The sequence below is a fragment of the Acomys russatus genome, unplaced genomic scaffold, assembly GCF_903995435.1.
Source record: "Acomys russatus unplaced genomic scaffold, mAcoRus1.1, whole genome shotgun sequence".
In the NCBI taxonomy this organism is placed as follows: Eukaryota; Metazoa; Chordata; class Mammalia; order Rodentia; family Muridae; genus Acomys; species Acomys russatus.
Window position 1 is genome coordinate 131,495 of NW_026131852.1, and position 15,331 is coordinate 146,825.

The window sequence follows — 15,331 nt, forward strand, 5'->3', positions numbered from 1 at the left end:
GCATTTACAGAAAACAAAAGATACCTGATGATGATGAGTACTTGATGAAACGAAAACTGTAATACATGGCTGGAGATAGTGTAACCTGGATATTTCCCTTAAAGCTCAAAATAGAAATGCCATGTTGCCTAGCTATGTTGTTCCAGGGCATCCATCTAAGGACCTTGTAGTGCAAACATACCAATTATCTGTGATCACTGTCAGCCTCCTACTGGCAGTGAAGAGCTGGAATCAGCCTAGAGGCCCATCAGCTGAGGAATGGACAATAAAAAATTGGCTCAACTCCATCTTCTGTTCTATCTTTACAAGCATTCATGTTTATGTTCTTTAACATTAAACTTGTTAGGCCTCTTGTAGCATAAGCAATAAGCACCAAGAACACTCCATTACATTTTTGACAAAATGGTTGTTATAGTTCTAATTGCTGATGAAAGTCATGATCCCTATTCTGTGCACAGAAACTATCTATCCCTTATTGTGACCTACTCTTCATCAACATCTTCTTCTCATACTACAGCCTTCTGTCACAGCTGATGTGTCAGTGCGGGAATAAAAAAACTGGATTAACATGAAAGAATGTTAAGTCCTAAGGGACTGGGTAGGAGGGCAGATAAATATCTCCAGGAAAAGGAAATAGTATAGATAATTATGAATACATTGGGACTGGAAAGAATTATCAAGTATGGAGGGTGGAGGAAAGGGGAGCACAGGGTATAGGAGGAGTGACTGCTAAAACTAAGGGCCTGATGCTGAAGCTCAGGCTGAGGATCCCAGTCCTGGACTCACAGGTGTTCCCATTAAGTGATTATCACTGAGTAAGGACCTTTCACTGTGGGGTTAGTGCTAAGCTAGATTTACCTTGTTTCTTGTTCCACTAAAGAGAAATACACAGATCCTAAAACAGCTGTTGCTGTAATGAACAGTTCAAGGCCTGAGGACTTGTCCATGCATTATTATGGAAAAAAAAACAGTGACTGAATGATATGATGAACTCTCATCCAGAATGCTGAATACTGAAGACAGTAAGAGAATCACTGTAGCTGGTTTTTGCTACTTTCTGGGTTTTTTTTTTTTTTTTACCCTTTATCCTTCCTACCACTAAATAGGAAAGAAAGAAAGACAGACAGAGACAGAGACAGACAGACAGAGAGAGAGAGAGAGAGAGAGAGAGAGAGAGAGAGAGAGAGAGAGATTTTGGATACAATTTATTTCCTTTTGTTTCTTCTTTGAGCATGACTACTAACAAACCACAACCAAAGTCCTGAAAGACCACCAACAAGCAGCCAACACTACTGGGTCTCTATCTTTTATATACCCTATGAGAAGTTTCAAGATTTCTAAATGTTACACATTGCAAAACTATCTGCATTTGGCAAAACAATGCCTCTGCTACAGCACAAAGAAATCATTCTGAGCTGCAGCAGACAGTCCAAAGTTGTCCTGTATCCCCACATCTGGGATTAATGTGAAACATGTTCTCTCAATGTGTCTGTTTTTAAAGAAACCAAATTTGCAGAATTCTCTCTATAAAGCCAGAACAATCAACCCAGTGTTGCTAGAGAGCAGTAGTACAGAGACACTAAGAGCTGGAATCTTCTATGCCTGAGCTGCCACTCAAATCTACAGAATAATTTTTTCACGAATTTTCTGTACTGTTCTTCTCTATAGTATTTGGTATATGAATGTTGAAAATTCTGTTCCACTGTGAAGTATATATTTAATTTGAAGATGAAATAAGTCTCAAAAACATTCAGAGGATATAACAGGGCAAAAATGATTCAGTTTGGGTATCAGGATGAGTTCCTAGGGCTGTGTACAAATTATATAGAGTATGTTGAAGTGCAGAACTTCACTGACTTTCTTTTTCTAGAGCAGTCCTAAGGGTCAGTCTGGGAAGCTCAGGACCAACAGGGGGCGCTCAAGACACATCAGGTAGAAGAACTCAACTTCAGAACATGTAGGGTGAAAAGGTGGTTTTGAGGTTTACAAGGTTCCCTCTATTTCTGCAAGGCAAAGTACACTTCCAATAAAACAAAATTGTAATCTACAGAATGGGAAATGATCTTCACCAACCTCGCATTGAACACAGGGCTAATACACAAAATATATTAAGAACTTAAGAAACTAGACACTGTCAAATCAAATAACCCAATTATAAATGAGTCCAGAGATAAACAGAAAATTATTTACAGAGGAATCTCTAATAGTTTAGAAGAACTTAAAGAAATCTTCAGCATCATTAGTCAACAGGGAAATGTGAATTGAAACAACTATAGGATTCCATCTTATATACCTCAGAATGGCTAAGATAAAAAAAAATGAAGTGACAGCACATGCTGTTAAGCATGAGGTGTAAGGGGAGCACTGCTCCGTTGTTGGTGGGAGTGAAAAATTGTACAACTACTTTGTAAATCAATATGGTTATTCTTCTGAAAATTGGGAATAGATCTACCTCAAGACCTAGGTATAACACTCCTTGGCATATACACAAAAGGCGCTCTATAACAACACAAGGACATTTGCTCATCTTTGTCATAGCAAATTAATTTATAAGATGCGGAAACTGAAAACAGCCAAGATATCCCCCAAAACAGAATCGTATAAAGAAACTGTGGTACATTTACACAATGGAGTATTACTTAGCTATTTTTTTAAAAAGACATCATGCAATTTTCATGCAAATAGATGAAACTAGAAAAGATCATCCTTAATCAGATATCTCAGACTAGAAAGACATGCATGTTATGGACTTACTTATAAGTTGCTATTAGCCATAATGCACAAGATAACTATAGAAAAATCCACAGACTCAAGGAAGTAAAGTAACAAGGAGGCTCCAAGGAACGATGCATGAATCTCAGTCAGAGGGGAAATAAAATAAGCATTGGAGATAGATGGATGGGGTGAATTGGGTAGGAGAGTGGGAGGATAGAGCATTAAGATAGTGATTAGGAATATGGAGAGTGGAGATCCATGCAAGAGAATGGAAATAAGAGGTGGGGGCATCTCTGGGACATAGCAGAGACATTCGATAAGGGAGGCCACAGGAAGTCTATGGAGACCACCCCATCTGAAACTCCTAGCTGCAGGGTATATGGAGCCTGAACTGGTCACCTCCTGTAGTCAGTCTGGACTTCCAGTGAAGGTAAATAACACCAACTCACCTACAAGATTTACAGCCCAACATTTTTCCTGCCTAAAAGATGTGGAGAGACAAAGACAGAGCAAAATTTGAGTTAATGGCCAACTGAAGATTGGTCCTATTTTAGCACATTCCATGGTATAGATTACATATTTGACTCCACTATTGTCAGTAATTAGTCTGACACTAATGACTTTGCTATGCTTGTAGAAAGGTGCCTAGCATAACTTCTCTGTGAGGCTTCACCCAGCACTTCATGATAACAGACACAGAGACACACAGTCAAACACTAGACAGAGGTCTGGGAGTCATGTGGAAGCGCTGGGAGAATGATTAAGCAATCCAGATGGGTCAAGGCCTCTACAAGAAGACCTACATTATCAACTAATCTGGGCCCATGGAGTTTCACACAGACTGAACCACCAAACCAAAGAGCATACATAGATTGTTCCTAGGAACTATGCATATTTGTAGCAGATGCTCAGCTTGGTCATCATGTGGGCATGCTGGCAATTAAAGCAGGGTTCTCACTACTGAACCCTGCCTTTGGATCCTGTTCCTCTAAGTGGACTGCTTTGTCTGGCCTCAGTGGGAGAGGATACACCTAATTTCAATGATTTCATGTCTCAGAGTGGGTTGGTACCTCTTGGGAATATCTCCCTTCTTTGAGTGAAGGAAAGAAGTGGGAGATGTGTGTGAGGGAAGAGAATTTGCAAGAAAGAAGGCAGTGGCTCTGATCAGTATGAAAAGAGATTAAATGAGTTTTTTTAAAAAAAGCATAGAAATAAGAAAAGATGGCTTTGAGATTTCACGTTAAACCAGTTTAGATGACTAATATCAATAAAACAACTAACGACAAATATTTTCAAAATTTATCCAATGAAAAACATTTATTCAGTAGAAATTATCCTGGAGAAACCAGACAATGCTAAAAGTAAACCTACTTAATGAATGAACTATAATATTCTTTGGTATATGTACAGAGGACTCCCACATCATATTTCACAGACACTTCCACAGCATGTGCATTGCTTCTCTAATCAGTATAAATATATTTATTTTAAAGAAGGTACAACACTTGCTGATGAATTCATAGTAAGAGTTATGGATGGTTTTTGAGACAGGGTTTTTATTTGTTATTCTTGCCTGTCCTGGACTCACATTGTCAAATAAGCAGGCCTTGAACTCACACTGCCTCTGCCTCCAGAGTGCTGGGTTTAAAGGCCTGTGCCACCACGCCTAGCTTACAATAATAATTTATAAAAGATTGTGAATTTGGGTGTGGAAAGGAGGATGAGGGGGCAGAAGTTATGCTGATGCAGTGAAGTTGTAGGAAATTCTCAAAAACAAAACAAAATTGAAAAGCTATAGGACTTTCTCCTCCCTTTATTGTCCTCATCCTGCCTATTCCAGTAATAGCGGTTCTGATATAGTTTCCCCCATGATCATAAAATATTTTGCTACATAGCATCACTTTTCTCTGCTTGTACACACTAACCTCAAGACAGACTTCACTGTAATATTTTTTAGTAAAATTGTGTTTACAACTGAGGTTATTACAAACTGTCAGCATTTAATACTAAATGATGCAGCATTACCTGACATAACACCCACATTTAGCTGTGTCTCAATATCCTTGCATGCTGACATGCATGTTCAACCCCATTTGAAATAAATGTGATTGAGTACATAATGTACATTGAAGCGCACTGGATGGCAACATTTCACTGCAGCTGAGGTAAACCCCCTCACAAAAAGGATATCCTTCACTGTGCAGACATAGAGTAGAATGACATTGTGGTGAGTTTCCATTGGCCTCTAGTTGATATCATCTACTGATAAGCAGAAATGCAGCATATTTGCCTGTACTGCATACCCAGAGCTCAGTGATCAGTTCACTGCTTTTTTCCAGGAAGGACAATAATATAAACAGTTCAACTGATGATTCATATATGCTCACCAATGGGATGTCTGGAGGACTTTCTGTGAAAGGAGAAATTTAATACCTTTATTTAGTGTGTGTGTGTGTGTAGATAATCACTCTGGCTCCATAGTAACCCACTATGCACATTTACCCCTTGCAAATCCAGACACTTTGAAACTATTTGAATGAGAAAAAGCAGAGGTATCAACGACTACCTTCAACATTCTCTTATGGAAAGTCATACTGAGACCTCCAACTGGCTCTTATATATTAACTTATAGGAACATCCTACATGCAAATTCATAGCAGTGCCACCAGAAGCCAAGCACCTGCTTAAATTCAGATTCTTATACACTCTGGAGAATATTTTCTAGAGGTGACTGAATTCATCTCCAAAACCATGAAACACCTGTGGGTGTTCATATTCCTGCTGATGGTTCCAAGCTGTGAGTTCAACTGGGATGCAGTTGAAAACCTGGGTTTGTTAATTCTTAGCTCAGAACTCACTGATGTTCTTTGTCCTCAGGTGTCCTGTCCTAGGTGCAGCTGCAGGAGTCAGGGCGTGGTCTACTGAAGCTCTATCCGTCACTGTCCCTCACCTGCACTGTCACTGGTTATTCTGTTAGCAGTGGTTCTTGGTAGAACTGGATTCATCAGAGCCCAGGAAAAGGCCTGGAGTGGATGGGTCAAATTTATAATAATAGAGATACCAACTACAACCTATCCCTCAAGAGCTGACCAACTATCACAGTAGATACATCCAAGAACCAGTTTTCCCTGAGGCTGAGCCCTGTGACCACTGAGGTCACGGCTGTGTATTTCTGTGCAAGAAGCACAGTGATGGGACTTGACTGGCATTTCAAACATAAACCTTCCCTAGAGGTAAAGGACATCCTGTGCTGCAGTAGGTGCTGAGTATGTGCACTGAGGGATAATGACCATCTTTCCATTTTAAGGAGTGTTTTTTCCCCCAGAGATCTCAGCTGTTGCCTTGGGGCTCCATTTCCTTTGCTTTGTGGTTCTGCCTTCAAATATTCTCAAACTGCAGTAAAGGCAGTGAATTATGTAAAAAAGAAAACATGCCATTGTTTTTATAGGAGACATGGCAACAATCAGTAGGAACTTCATCTCTACCAGTTGTCATTTGGCCTCCTTTTCATTCTTGAGCAGCAGAATACACCGAAGGTGCCCCGCATCCTTCACTTGACTTATAAGGTGAGTTGTGTCTGTACAAAATAAATGTAGGAAACATTAAGTGACAGCTTAGGTTCCTTTGCCATCCCATATTTACATTAAAAGTGTCTAACATGCAAGATGATGGTGCCTAACACATATCTTGTTGGATCAGCAGGACACTGCTGACTATTAAGCAACCTAAGGACTGATTTGAGAAGCAGAAAACACAGGTACTGGTAACCCACAGGTGAGAGGGGACCCAAGTAGTGTGGAGCATGGTGGGGTCTCTCCACCAGGCAAAAACCACTGAAAACTCCAGGATCCCCATGGAAATAAACCTGCAGCCTCAAAAGGCTAGTGCCACTCACCTGTCTTACAGGCAGTTCTGAAATCCAAGAGCACAGAGTGAGGCTTTGCCCATGAAAACACCAGTGTCTGTGGGCTCTAGCACTGGGCAGACACCACAGTCAGGAATACAATTAGATCTGTCCTCAGGTCACTCAGGAAAGCAACAGAGAGATATCAGAGATCCAAGCAGTTATCTGTAGCCATGCTAGTGCGACAGGCTTTGCTGACAGGCAGCTCTTGAACTTCCTGGTGTGCAGGAAGATAGTAAAGATGTTTTTTTCAAGCTTGCCAAATACAAATAGACAAAACTCGATGACTATAATACAAATAAAATTCCTGATTGTTTCATGGTTCTACTTGCTGTGTGTAGTTTATTTTACATGTAATAATATAAATCTAGATGTTAAAAAAGAAAGATAGTAACTAATAAGTTTTTTAAGTCTAAAAATAAACCCTACATTACTGTTTGTTATAGGAGAAGTAAAATATACAGACACTAGAAACTCTCTGTCTCTTTTTTAATGTTCTGTCCTCTTTATAATCCTCCACCCATCTTCATTGCTGATTCTGACAATCAAACTTTCTTCTGAATCGTAGCCCCAAAATTCCCACTTGACCACTGCTTAGTCATAGGGACAGATATCTGTAAAAACCATGCAGACTTTAGTACTGGTTTAAAAGCCTTCATAAATGAGAAGTGAATTTGCTCTTTTTGCCACCCAGACTTTAAAGACTTGGAAATCTGCATGGACTAAAATCTAGTAATACATATTTCTCACATGCACCAGTACAGTCCAAGAACACACTGTCCTTATCTGGAACTCCTGTATCACACAGCTGAGTATCTGTCTTTGAGGGCATGGTCTCTGCCTCTGCTCTTAAAGATCCTGGTGATTCTTAAGTCACTGAACCTCCAGATCCCATCACAGTGCCCCCATCTTTTATGGTCAGTATTCCCACTTTATTGCTTCCCCTCTGTCTCCTGAATGAGATGCATTCCTGAGGAGTTCAGAGCACTGAACTCAGATTTGCCATGAAGGATGAAGGAAATCTTAGGCACGGAACCACATGTCCCTCTTAATCTGTACTTTGATTGACACTCTGAAAAACCTACCTGGGAAATGAGGTCTAAGGTAGTTTTCTCAGTTTTATCTGAGCACTTCTTCTGATTTCCATACTTTCTGTCTACTCTTCTCACACCAAGTATCTTGAAGAACTTCCCTTCACCATCATCTACATCTTCTACCATCTGGAACCTGTCTCTGTCTGCCTTGAGCTCCATGGATTACATCTGTGCTCTACATCTCATTGTTCCTTTTGATACAAACTAAGAAAAAAGGTCAATTAAAATTTTGTCCTCACTGAGACAAACCCACTTTATAGTCAAGGGTTCATCTCATGTCTACAATCTTAAAAAACCCTTCACAGCAGGTAGCTTAAGTCCTTTTAATCCTCTTCAAAATGAAGGCACATGACTATACAACTCTGCCTATTTTGCTTTTCACCCCCATCATCACATGGAGCACAATTGCCTGCTGACTTTAGAGGTTTTTTTTATGCTGCCGTATGTCATATCAAAAAAGACCCAGATGGTATGGATTCAGGGTTCCATGTGACCAAGCCCAATGGAAACTGCTGAATCAGAAGTCTTTGAAAGTCTTATGGCTGATCAATTAGAATGTAACCAGTGCTCTGAGGCCTAGAATCCTTGCCACAGTCAAAGGACTATGGCTTCTACAGTTGAAGAAAGTATTTAAAGCCAGAATTATTTATAGAATCCCAATCTACTCAGGGAATAAGATTAGGAAGACAAAAATATTATATAAACATAAGAGAATCCATTTTACAAATGTTTATATTTTATGTAAAAAGCATATTGTACACTGTGCATATCTTTCACATAACATCTATGTATCCTTCTGTTGTCCCTACCATTCCCCTTTGGACACTTTTTGAGAACACAGTTTCATTTTAATTTCATTACTTAATCACATTTATTGTTTCTTATTATGTTAATATCTAAGAACTACAAATTATAGATTCATACAGTCTGTGTATCTGAAAAGGTCTTTATGTATTTAATATAATTAACAGTGGTGTGAGTTCATTATTCCTTAGAGATAAAAAATTCTGCTGTGTTGTAAGCATACCATGTTTTTCATAATCATTTCTTGAAACACATATGAAGTTTGTTCCTACATTTTCATGCTTGTACATAGTTCTGTATAAATAACCATTTCATTGCACATATTTTGAGGCAAGTTCACTCTTGGTCATTTGTGTAATGTTTTGGTGAGTAAACTAATAGAAAAGCAAATTATAATTTTATATATATGAAAGATTATCAATTCTCATAACTTGGGAGTTGTGAAATTTCCAGATACCATTATCCACATCACAACCACCAACAATCAATTATGTCACCAAAAGTAGTAGATATCTCATGTTGCCATTCTAATTCAGACATTAGAACTGAATGTCATATTCACAAGATCTACACAGGTCTCAAGTAAAGTTATTCCCTGACAGGATTAGGATTTTTATCTCAGCATCCTGCTGTCTGACCAGGTGTGCTCTACCTCCTTCCTCTCCAGCTGTAGCATGTCGTTATCTAAGAAGTACCATGGTCATGAATATGCAAATCACGTGAGTCTGTGGTGGTAAATTCAGGCATGTGCACACCCCACAACAACATATGATCACTGTCATCTAGACAGTAACTGAGTAAACAGCACCTCACCATGGGGTGGAGCTGGATCATTCTCTTCCTAGTGGCAGCAGCTACAGGTAAGCTCGGCTTGGTGGCTTGGTAGCCACCAAGTTCTAAACTTGAGGAGGGGTCATACACTCAGGTGACAATGAAATCCACTCTGCCTTTCTCTCCACAGGTGTCCACTCCCAGGTCCAGCTGCAGCAGTCTGGAGCTGTGGTGGGGAGACCTGGATCCTCAGTGAGGTTGTCCTGCAAGGCTTCTGGCTACACCTTCACCAGCTAATATATGGACTAGGTGAAGCAGAGGCCTGGAGAGGGCCTGGAGTGGATTGGAAGGATTGATTCTGAAGATGGTGGTACTAGCTACAATGAGAAGTTCCAGGGCAAGGCCACACTGACTGCAGACACATCCTCCAGCACAGCCTACATTCAGCTCAGCAGCCTGACCTCTGAGGACTCTGCAGTCTATTACTGTGTGAGAGACACACAGTGTTGCAACCACATCCTGAGTCTGTCAGAAAGCCTGGAGGAGCAGGAAGCTGCCCTGGGACTGAGAGGACAGAGATCATTAGGCTGAATGTTTGCTTAGAAATAGTTGTTCTGAGTATCCTTGTGTCTGTCCTTTCAGTTTTATAGGGTCACCTTTCTGAAAGGACACTGGGAATATGGTGGTGCCTATTCAGGAAACATCAACAATGCATTTCCATAGCATAACCAGTGTATAATTTTGTTTTTTAAATGACATAAATTTGCAAATACCAATTTTGTATATCAATAAGTTATCACCTTGTCTTTAATTAATGAATGCAGCTTAGAGACAGAAAACCAGACAATTAACACACTACATATCATTTAATATACATTGAGTAAACAATTTTGAAATGTAGAACCCAACTCTTTACTCTGTACTTAAAATTAAGACAAGTGCTTTTCCAATGTCACCTCCTCTGTGCAACTCAGCCTCCAGCAGTCAGAACAACACTCTCCGTCTTAGGGTTTCCTCCTCTTCATGCTCCATGGACTCACATCAGTCAGGCAGCATTTGTCTTCAGGTACCTCGATTATTTCACTTAGTGTAACTTACCCATGTCCATCCATTTCCACTCATGAGATAGCATCTTCTTCATCTCAAGGTCACATAAGGGCGTTTTGATAAATTATCACTTATCATATATCTATTACTTCAACGCTGTGGTTAGGTTTTCCTTAAACACTTTTATTACATCTTTGATCATTTTATACCTGTATACATGTGGTTTTATCAATTCAACAGGTACACCAATCACTAACACTTGGATTTCCATAGCCCAAAAATGCCTCCCAACTTCATAATAACATACAGTGGTGCTGATTCATAATGCTCCTAAAATACACTATACTTAACCAGTTCTTACCAGTGAATACCTCTTTTGGAATTATTAATTTTTAATAAAACAAAAAGGACAAATTGAGGGCTGGAGAAATGGCTCAGTTGTTAAGAGCACTGTTTTCTCGTGTATAGGTCTTCAGTTCAATTCATAGCAACCACATGGTGGCTCACAAACATCTATAATGAAATCTAATGTCGTATACTGTCATGCATCATACACTCAAATGAAAATATAAATAAGTTTTTAAACAAATCAGAATTGTGGAAATACATTTGATATAAATAACATTTAAATCTAAGAGACTGATAACTCTTGCTGGAGTAGTGTGAATAAACTATACTATGAATTTAGCCAGTAAAAGCCAAATCAGCACATGTGAGCAAACAAAACCTCATTTCATAGCCAATTTTATTTGTCTAAAAAGAAGAAAGAAAAAAAGAAAAACAAAGACAGTTTGTTGAAAAGGGTCCCCATAATTCTATGAAATCTTATTTTATACCTTTAATTAAAAGTATAAATACATGTGTACACAAATGGTTTGTGGCAGTAGTATTAAAAGTTCTAATTGTTTCACGGTTAAAGATTCAGCTGCATTGTATGCTATGGCGTCCTCAGGGTGTGGAATTAACTTCTTTACAAAATATGGGCTCATTTTCAGATATCACTGTGGCCAGAGTGGTGGAATTCCATGCAGGTAAAATAAGCAGCCTGCTCCTGTCATCATTAGCCCTCGGTTTCATAAATTGAATTTTCTTTGTTACCACTACTAATTTGACATTGACTGAACCACTGAAAATGCTGTTCATATTTTACAAGTATTTTAGAGAGAGGTTGACTATACTGAGGATGATAACAAGTTCTACTTTATATTATTTCTTTGAGATGAACTTTTCTTCCCCCATTTGAAACATATAGGAGGATGCAGGGATATTGCCAGAATCTGAGTCTTATGCTCCAATATGTTTACATATTTCTTCAAATCATCAATAGCGTGAGAAGTATTAGCAATGACAGAATTATTTTTAGTAGTTAAAAAGTTTTATTTTTATTAGCTGATAGAAGAGACAAGGTAGAAACAATGTCTCTATTATCTATCTACCTGAATGCAACTTATTTTAGATGTTCAACAAGTTGTTAAATGATACTGGAAAGGGAGCTTGTGAGAGTACTAATATGAGAAACTGTATTCCAAGTCATTATAACTACTTGTCTGCTTTGGCTACGACCCAGTGACAGTTGGCAAGATATTAGGTCACTGTGTGGTTGTGTCCTTTTCTGATAAACTAATGATAAATAATGGATTCGGTGGGTTCCTGACTTTGGTTATGAGTCTCAATAAACAGGCATTCATCTATTCATAACCAAAGCCACAGACTGAACAGGTGGGTGGTAATAATTTTTTCATAAGAGCTTGCCAGTAAAAGGGTCTCCTTTTATAGATGGTTGACATATTTTCTATTATTCCTGTACTAAGATGACTCTCAACCCATTCTCTGTAACGTTTTGGGATCCTTATGTGTGACAATGGGGACCCTCCTGTTCATGATTTTGTGATACCTCTTTAATGACTAAAAATGTTCCTGCCAGAGAAGCTTTATAAAGGTGTCTTAGTGGTGAGCCCCAATGGGCACATTTACACAGTTGTGTTTGTTTCTCCTAAATTCTGTCTTAACCTGGCTATCACACAAATAAATGAGAATGATATTACTAAACAAGCTTCACAGCAAAAAGAACTGATCACTTATTACTCTATTCTCAACCCTCTAAGCTAAGTTGTCTTCCTCTGAGCATATTTTCCAGGAGTACTTGTATTTTGTATCTTTCATGCTATGTCTCTTTTCTCTTGATGGCTTTGTGGACATCTCCCATGGCTGAATACCCTATTTCCTCATCTAACTCCCTCTTCCCTAGATGGTAGGAAATGCAGCCCTATTCTCTTTCCTGCTCAGAAATTGGCTGCCTATTGCTTTACTGTCATTCAGGGGACAATTGGGGAGCAATGTTTCCATAACACCAAGAAAGGGTACTCTCAGAACAAGGATTACAACCACATATGAAGGGGGTACAGAATGTGTGGTTTCCTTTCTCTGGGAGGTTGCCTGAGAATCTGGTTACAGAGTTTTCTTCAACCTTCTGGAGGCTAGATGAAGAAGTCTCCATCCTGAGAATGAGTCCCTAAGAAGTCCTTCTGGACAGAGAGGGAGCACTTCAGCTTTGCTCAGCTAGAGGTTGAGACAATAGCAATCTGTGTCCCTTCCAGAGTGGTTAGGAGGCCTCTGGCTTATAAAAGGCCTGATCACACTTGATTAAAATAAAGAGAGTCACAAGTGAAACAACTAGAATTTAACTCACTAAGCTTAATGACAAAATAAAGACAAGGATAGAGAGCTATGGGGTAGAAATGGGAAGTGGGATCCCAAACCTTCCAGGCTCTGGGCTTTTGAACTAAGCATACTTGAATAGCAGAAGACTTGTCCAGGACATTTCCTGGGGTTTGTCTCCAGGGTACTCTTGATATGATTTTCTTCAAAGAGCCAGCTTTGACAAATTTTGTGTGGGTTAGGATCTGCATTGAACTATCTTTTTTAACACACTTGGATCTGGTGGGTGGTTATCAGCAGAGGCGTCTACTCACCTATGTCTGAGCATGAAGCTTACCTAGATTGAGCATCTCCTCCACCTGCAGACAAAAGCCCACAAGAAAGCAGCATTTAAATTACAAAAATAACATTTTGACTACATGGCCTAGCCATAAAAGGATATCAAAATGGGACTATACCTGGCCATTCCCACTTCAGGGAGACCTCTCAGAATTCAGACAGAGTTGGGGGCTAAAAAATTGAGCCTAGGGAACAGCAGCACACATCTCTAGGGTACTGGGTGTTCTCCCTGGCGACCCAGGGGCAGGGGATTGGGAGAAGGGTCTCTTCTGTTTGTCCCTTGGGTTGGCAGGCCTCTAGGAATATATACATAACTATGGGCCTAAAAATACAGAACAGGAAACCAGGCATCTAGCAGATATAACTCTCTTCCATTGCTGCTAGGTAGACAAATTTGTGGAACCATTTAGTAAATCAATCTGACAAATTATCAGTAAATTGGGAATAGATCTTCCTAAAGACACAGTTATACCACTCCTGGGTATATGCCCAAAAGAAGCTCAACCATCCAACAAAGACACTTGCTCAGCTATGTTCATTGAAGCTTTATTTGTAATAGAGAAAAACTAGAAAGGACCTAGATGTCCCTCAAATGAAGAATGGATAAAGAAAATATGTAATATTTATACAATGGAGTATTGCTCAGCCACTGAAAACAATGACATCATGAAAATTTCAGGCAAATTGACAGAACTAAAAAAGATCAGCCTGAGTGAGGTAATAAAGACCAGAAAGACAAACATGGCATGTGCTGAATAAAAAAAAATGGATGTTAGTCATAAAGTACAGGATAACTATGCTACAAACCACAGCCCCAAAGAAACAAAGTTACAGGAAGGGCCCAAGGAGGCATGCTTGTACCTCATTGGGAAGGGAAAACATATTAGGCATTGGGGATGAACAAAAGGGCAGAAAGAACAAGTACTAGGAAAGACAACTGGATTCGTAGGGAATCTCTGAAAAGAGGTATAAACCCAGGACTATGGAAACCCCCAGGGATCTATGAGGGTGAAACTAGCTAAGATTCCTAGCAATAGGGATATGGAGTCTGAACAGGCCTTCTACTGATTCTTGGCATGACTTCCAATGGAAATATTCAGACACAAACCCAGACACAAAACCTTAGGCCTACAATTTTTCCTGCCTACTGAGTGTGCAGGCGTAGAGGATGATATAGAATTTGTGGTTAAGGGCCAACCAATGACTGGTCAAGATTGAACCCCTGACCATGAGAGGGATACAACCCCCATGCTACTGATGATATTCTGGTATACTTGCAGAGAGGAGCCTACCATAAATGCCATCAGAAGGGTTTTACCCAGAAACTGTTAAAAGATAATATAACATCCCACAGCCAAACCGGACTACATACAGAAACAGACAGTGGAAAATAAATTACTTGCTCAAACAAGGCATAAATACAGCTGCTGTTTATGTTGTCATGAGAAAAACAAATTTACCTTCAGTTTAGGATCTCTTTGCAACCCAGGCATCCAGCCTTTGGATCTGCTGTTGTTCTAGTCAGAGCTTCAGTTATTCTCTGTAAAAAGTCAGTAAAAATTCATTTGAACATTGGGTTATATTTGTCAATGATTCAGTGTGTACCTGTTTTTTCAACTTTGTCCCAAGAATGCATGACTACTGTTCAACATTCTTCTAGGAAAGCATCATCAAGGGTACTATGTACACTAAACTCAGAATATTGGCCTTAACCTAGTAAGTGGTCCTTGGTAATATTAACAACACTGGTCCTATTTCCTTGCTCCATAAGTGATGTCTCATCTTTCCACCATGCCAGGCATTGTGGTTGGGAACCTGGCTCTAGAATGGCTATCATTAAATCTCTCCAGTCTTTTGGATTTACATAATTCTATGTGGCCCAGTTATTAAACATCTATTTATGATCTGGTGTGTGTGAGCCATAAGAAGTTATTTCCTGCTCAAACCTTTTCAAATCTTGTGCATCTATAGTTTACCAATCTTATACCTGATAACCTTG

General features: G+C 39.4%; 1 pseudogene; it reads left to right on the top strand.

Annotated features, from left to right (window-relative positions):
• Positions 1–9,331: 9,331 nt before the first annotated feature.
• LOC127186575 (Ig heavy chain V region 186-1-like) lies at positions 9,332–9,879 on the top strand (annotated as a pseudogene).
• The last annotated feature ends 5,452 nt before the right edge of the window (positions 9,880–15,331 follow it).